This window comes from Schistocerca americana, chromosome 3 (genome assembly GCF_021461395.2).
Source record: "Schistocerca americana isolate TAMUIC-IGC-003095 chromosome 3, iqSchAmer2.1, whole genome shotgun sequence".
Classification (NCBI taxonomy): Eukaryota; Metazoa; Arthropoda; class Insecta; order Orthoptera; family Acrididae; genus Schistocerca; species Schistocerca americana.
In genome coordinates this window covers 183,187,681-183,194,924 of record NC_060121.1, presented here as the reverse complement: position 1 = coordinate 183,194,924, position 7,244 = coordinate 183,187,681, and the positions used below count along the sequence as shown (strand labels likewise).

The following is a 7,244-nucleotide window of genomic DNA, read 5'->3' as shown; positions in this document are numbered from 1 at the left end:
TTATGAAAAAATTATTGTTTGCCACTTTACACAAATTATTATTTATTATCTTCCAAGCCGATTTTGTTTTGTTGCTGCCTCTTCTAATAACTCATCATTCATCTTTTTTCCATCATACAGAATTTTCTGGAACATCTAAGATATAGCCATATTATGCTTTGCATACCTCCCCAGATTTCTAAATACGCCTGCTCATGTTTTTACGCCTGGAGTTATACACAATTTTGATTTTGAGCTGCGAGTCACCAGTTTTTTGAAAGGGAAAGTGCCACATAATAGAAATGCTGATGAATCTACAGGCAAAATCAAGGAACTGCGTTTTTAAAAAATCAGTACAGTAAACTAAAATGTACATAGCAGAGTTGGTGGCCAATATTGTATACGGTTGTCAGCACATAGTGAAAATAACTCATCTACAATGAATCCCAGCATACTATCATAAATAAGCGTCTCACAGTATTGTTTCACTAATTTAAATTCCTTTCTGTAAATAGACAACTGAATGTGAAAACGTTATGAGCTGTTAAAAGGAAGATTTCTGGTGTTTATCTCAATGATTTAAAGAACGTGTTAATAGCTGAGAAGCATGGAGCTCCATTAAATCTTTTTTGTTAATCCACGAGTGTTCACAGCACGAAGAGTAAATTTACACAGCATAACCACTAATAAAGTAATGAGGAATGAATTTACAATGCATTGGAGAAAGCAAAAACTGCTCAGCTTTTACACTGCTGCTGGGAGAACAGGACACAAGGTGTGGCCACTATCTTTGCTTCATATTGAACATGTACCCATTTTCTGAGGAGATGCAAATAGTGTCTGTGATGAACTATCAACTGCGTTAACACTGATTTAAGCACAGATAGCCCAAATAAACAAATTTTAAACTAAACAATGGCATATATAGTGTAGCTACTGTATTTTCAGCCAAGTCAAGCGTGCCAAGTTAAGGCAGTGGGGAACATAATATTCGAGGCTTTAGGTATCACTGATAAGACAAATTAATTCACAAATTCAAAATACAGTCATCAGGAATACACCAACCAATGGCAAATGGTGGTTACCCAACCTTAGTGGTTGGGAAATGTTGATTGAAGTGCTGTTTTGTGAAAATACTACTTTAAGTAAAACATCCAGTGGTGTGTGTGTGTGTGTGTTTCATTCTTTTCCTAACCAATAGAAAATGATAATAAATGTAAAAACAACTCTATGTTACAAACCCACTCATTCTTCTTCTTACAAAAGTTAACAATAGTCATCCTCGGGCAACATCACTATGTTAGTATCTAAACAGTCAGACAGAAAAGTGAAACTGATCATTTCAAATTAATACTTTATTACATATTTCAATTCAAACTGCCATCACAAAATTTTGTTTCCATTATGTTCAACACTTTTTAAACAGAAGAAATGTAAAGAAAATGTTAATTATTGGAGACAGTATCAAATTATTCAAATTTAAGTTACAAACTGAAATCTTAAATGGGCAGTCATGTTTTAATCACTTCTTCCCTCCTTGGTAGCGAGGGTTGTTAGGATTCAGTTGGTTTGAATGATTGGACAGATCGGCTTTGCCTCCTGCCCCATGGTATCCAGCATTACGACCTGCAAACACAAAGAATATTCATATTTATTTCCGAAACATTAAATAAAACTAAGAGAGACATATCACAGCATGCCTCATAATAACATTGAAATAATAAATAAAATACTGGATTAACATGGTAGACCACTAACTCACAAGAGAAATGGTTGGCTAATGGCTAGGAACAATAAAAATAGATCTGACTGTTGCTAAGCAAGAAACCTTAAGACTTTAGAAGGAAGAGGATTTTAATATGTAAGTATGCACACATACCTGGTGCAGTGTTGAGTAGGGGAATGCTGGAGAGGGTTGGTAGCAGAAAAGGCAAGGGAACTAGTCAATCTGATGATCAACTGACTGCACAATAGAATGGTGTGGGTCAGACTTATCTACCATGATACAGAATAAAGTACTCAGCATCACAAAGGAATTACACTCGTGCCCCTGCTCCTCATTTACTTTTATTTCATCAACTTTTGTGTGTGTGTGTGTGTGTGTGTGTGTGTGTGTGTGTGTGTGGGCGTGCGCACGAAGGGGTTGAAGGGGGAGGGGGTGCTTGGAGCTCAACTGATACTATTGAGCTTAAAACGCCAGTAAGTGAAATATAAAGGAAGTTGAAATAAACATATTGCACCAAAACATTAGGGGGGAAAAAACCACTGAACCTCTCACTTCTTTAGATGTATTGCAGCCTGCAAATTGTGTAATGTGCTTCTGAACATCATTTGACAGCAAGTACAGGAATACTGACTATAGATGGACACAACATAGCCTCCAGCTACTGTAGATCAAGTATGGAGAAAGGAGAATTTGATACATTAAGAAGCGATATAAATTAAAATCTCTGATATCCATTTGTTTTCCAGTGATCAGCATTTTGAAGCTTGTGCTGCAGTCTTAGATTTATATACGATTCAATTTGTTTATACTGAAAATTTTTTGCAAAATTACTTGATGTATCTTTAAACTACTTGACTTCCAAGTGGAATATGTAATATTAAGTGGGGATTTATATTTAAAATTTTCAGAGCATACCTACTCTAAATTTAAGAGTGCCTTACCACTCCCCTCATGTTTAATTTACATGAAGAGTCATGGGAACCAGAAACACTGCTATTGGTAACATTTGTATATATACACTGAGACTGAGAAATCATGGAATAATTCCATAGGAAGTGGACTCTCAGACTGCAAGGGTCAAAACCCGATGTTTAATATTAGGAGTGCATGATGTGATTAAAAATAAGTGGAAAACTGCTAGGGTAATAAATGAAAAAGAAATTGCAAAAGTCATGAAGAATTTGTGAAATACAGACTGAAAAGATGTGCACTTCCCTGGTTTTAATGAAAAACACATGTTTTCCTAAGAAATTAACTGGTGGAGGCAGATTAAATACACATACCCTTGGATTAAAAATGGGATTAGAGTATTACCCAAACCTAACAGAAGACTACTTTGCATTGAGGGACATGAATGGCAATAGGATTACATCACATTAAAAACTGTACTGTAAAATTTTAGGCACCCATTGGAGCTTCAAAATGTGTTTCCCAAGAAAAAAAATAAGCTCCTGTAGTAACATGACAACACATCTAAAACACAGAAAAAAGTGGGACAGGAAAAACAAATCAAGAATATGCAGAAGTTTCTTTAAAGGTAAGTAATGAACTCGTTGAAAATGGTCCTAAAACTGCAGAAGTGTTTAGTATCATTTTTCTGACAGTTATCACAGAATTTAGATTCAAACACTTTCAGTAGCAGATAGCCTACAATTTCTAAGAAAAGCCTTTCCAAACAAGTTAGACAAAATTTCAATGCCTCCAAAAGAATCAACTGTCTTAAAAATAAACAAGTTATGATTAAATCAGTAGTAAATTAATAAATGTTGCTCAGCTAAATTTCGTAAGTATTTAGTCACATGTATGATAAATCTTTTCGTAAGAGTACTTTCCCACAGATATTTAAACACACTGTTGTCAAGCCATTTCACATCAAAGGAGACAAATTAGAAAAGAATTACAGACATTCCTGTTACATACCTCACAGGGAAAAAAAATGTTCTCTGTGACAAAGAGTTTGGATTTAAAAAAAGGACTGAAAACTGAACAGACTATTTACCTTGACAGATGATACACTAGTTTAGAATCAAATTAGAAATTACTAACCAGCACTGGGAGTATATGGTGATTAGACTTTTGTCTGTGTGAACACTGAACTGCAATCAAGTTCATAATAATTTTTTTTTTTTCCAGATGATACAAATATAGGTAAAAAGTCACCTTACTGGAGAGCCACCTAATTAAACACTCAAAAATATCAACAGATGGTTGAAAGCAAATGGACTACCATTGCATTCTGAAGAGACTCAGTACATAGAGGCCAGTATGGGTACTTCCCACAGAATTCCACAAGCTATGAAAATATGTTTCTCAAACAAAGAAATACAAGACATAGAAAGTGTCAAGTTTTTGGAGCTACAAACAGATCACAACCTCAACTGGAAAACCCAATGGCTACAATTAATAAAGAACCTCCTTCAGCATGTTTGCAGTACACATGATTACTGCTATACGAAATTCAAAAATAAAGAAACTACTTCATTTTGCATATACCTGTTTCACACTGAGTTATGGAATCATTTTCTCATATTTTCAGTATATGAGTGGTGTTGTAAAAACTACAACTTTTTATTAATTCAAGAACCTCTGCTAGGCCCTCTTCAAAAAACTGGGTATTTTGACAGCTGCAGTATGTCTAGTAATTTGCTTCGTAATTACCAACATTTCTCTTCACAAGCAACTAGTGCTGCATGAATATAACATTAGGACCAAAAACAACTTGTACAAAGACAACATCTGGTTGACATTAGCATAGAAAATTATGAGTTACAGTGGGTACAAATGTTTTCATCACACTGTTAGGTGAATTACACATTATGTAGATAAAGTAGTGGAGTTTCAAACTGAATTAAAGAACCTCTTATTGGACAACTATTCTGTGGAAGTATGTCTCCACAGAAACTCATAAATTTAACATTAATGCATGAACTAGAATTACATTACAGTAATGGAATGTATTTCACCATTTTGCACTTACACCAGTTTATACCTTGTCTTACCACGTTTCAGAAGGCACTCACTTTGGGATCCATGGAATACAACTAATGTAATGCAATGGAAAAGGAAACTGAATAGGGCCACTTCAACTGTAGGGTTAGGAGTAATATCTATCACATAAGCAAGTGCCACATCTACTATTCATTATATACATAGATTAAGAAATATCTTAAATTATAACAGAAAACACTTTGTGCTACGAACATAATTATCTATTTGTACCGATACGACAGAATGCATATTCACAATAAGCTTTATGGTCTCTCATTAGCAACACAGGTAATCAAAGTCATACCAAATTGGAATAGATAACTATAAAGCATCTCCCATTTAGAAAGTTCAATCAAGTGCAACGGCGCTGAAAAGTGCATATTATTCTTCATGTCCCATAATAACTTATTCCAACGCAAACAGTAAGCAGCCTACATGGGAACCTATCTTACTCCATTCACATCATCACTACTGTGAGCAGCCTCATCAGAAACTATAAACGTGTGTGATACATAAATAGTATGGCTGTAACGAGCAAAGACAGAATCAGGTATAGCCTATTGTAAATCAAACAGTAAATGGAAGTAACTCCATTCACTCAAACTCTTAAGAGAGCACAGCCCATTTCACACAGTTCAGTTTACACCGGACTAAAATGGAGTGCCGGTATATTTAGAAACGGTTTCGCCAGTCAAAAAGCTTACGACAATATTAAAACATATTACCTGGACCAGATGGCGAATGGTTCGGGTTGCACTGGTTAGTGCGATTAGCTTGCCCAGCTTTGTCCATAATGACAACAACAGTAATATCCGTACGACTACAGTTCCCCAAAACTGAGTTCAAAGCGGCTCACATAGCTAGACATATTTATAGGAGACAGCCCTCCCCTCTTCAGTTCCTTTCCCTCCCTGTCTCACGTGTCAAGAAGTCTGTGATTCACGGCGGGCCTGCCAACCTGCTGATACTCACCATTTTATTTTGTTACATAGGGACCGTATCGGTAGTGTAACCATCGAAAGTACGCGAAAAAAATGAAGAAGTGAAATGAAAGAAAAAAAGAAGATTATAATTATTGCATAGGTACAATGTTTAGATTCCACTGCTCCAAGTTAGTAGGTTTGCAACACTGTACAAGTCACGCGGTCAATTACAGGCAGTCTAAAGATAAACGTCGCAAAGGAACCAAGATATATAATACGATACCTAATATTTATTTTCATGTGACATATCGTTTACTGATATGACGTAGATGTAGCCAAACAGCAAGGAAATTAACTAATTTTCTAACTCTTTCGATGATACATAAAGATGATAATTTATAACTTCGCAAGATATTAATATATTAAATAAATGAAAGATCATGTTGAAAATTAAAGACATAAATATTTTACAAAGAACTATTTACGAAATTCAGACGAAATTCTGTTTCTCTCATTGAAGCAGAAGCCTTATTGACAGTTAGTAGACAAGTCAAAACTGGCTACCAGATAGCGATTGGTACGTGCACTCTCTTATTTGGCGTGCGGCGTTGTCCCGATTTATTTTCTTGTATCTTTTTTTAAATTAAAAAGCTAAACGTTATGTACATCAGAAACGAAAATTATTATTTATATCAAATACATGTCAGTGATGTAACACATTCAGAAAAGTGTAAAAGAGGATGTATAGACGTTAAACACGATGTCCCTTATGCAAGAAAGAAAAGACAAGGTCTTCGTATAAGCAGAAACTGCTGCGACACGGATGTTTAATAAGTAATACAGTAACGACATAACTGTAATTGCATTACTTATCGAACAGGACGTGAGAACGGTTACATGGCTGGAAAAGGATGGTAACTGGTATCAGTAGATTTTAATTTACTTATTTTTCTTCCATCTGCTTAAATTCTGTTTTCTTGCTGAGGCTGACACGTATCCCTCGAAATTCTGGGTTGATAATTCAGAGGTAATGAGGGTTCCAGTGGCGTTCATGTGTAACTTATTACACCGCAGCTCTGTACGCTTTAAGAATCTACGCATCAGCAGACAGCAAGCAGTTTTCGTGCTCGGGTCCAGTGGGAATCGCGAACCCGAAGCAAGGGGACGCCCGCCGTTGCACAACCCGGGGGATCCCCTAGCAGCCTGGCGGAGGCGAGGAATGTGTCGTGCCGAAGTGGGGCTTGCGTCACCTCCCTAGTGGGTGGCTTCCTCGTCACGCGATCCGTGACAGAGTACTGCGCCTTACTGAAGGCGTCGGCGTAAGGAAGTGCTGCCCTCAGTGGCGCATTTTGAGTTGCTGTGTGTTGTATGTTCGGTTACATCGAAAGACAAGAACACAAATAGAATAAGACAAAACAAATTACACGACAGGGATTTCTTACTAACAGTACATACAGAAAAATTAGTTATAATCATGTGGCGCATTTGAAAATACAACAGATAGTGTGATCAGAGTAATCCTCGCTCAATTGAAGCTTTTATTTTATTTCATTTGGTTCGAGGCAGAGCCCATTTAGTCACATACAATTATTTCACATAATGCAACAAACAGGACGTTGATCTGAGTT

The 7,244-nt window shown here is 36.3% G+C and overlaps 1 long non-coding RNA gene across 1 annotated transcript; it reads right to left on the bottom strand.

The window, feature by feature from the left end:
• Positions 1 to 1,316: 1,316 nt before the first annotated feature.
• LOC124606642 lies at positions 1,317 to 5,555 on the bottom strand. Its single transcript, XR_006978704.1, has 2 exons — positions 5,419 to 5,555; positions 1,317 to 1,605 (listed from the first exon to the last, which is right to left on the bottom strand). It is a non-coding gene; the product is annotated as an uncharacterized LOC124606642 (long non-coding RNA).
• Between the last annotated feature and the right edge of the window lie 1,689 nt (positions 5,556 to 7,244).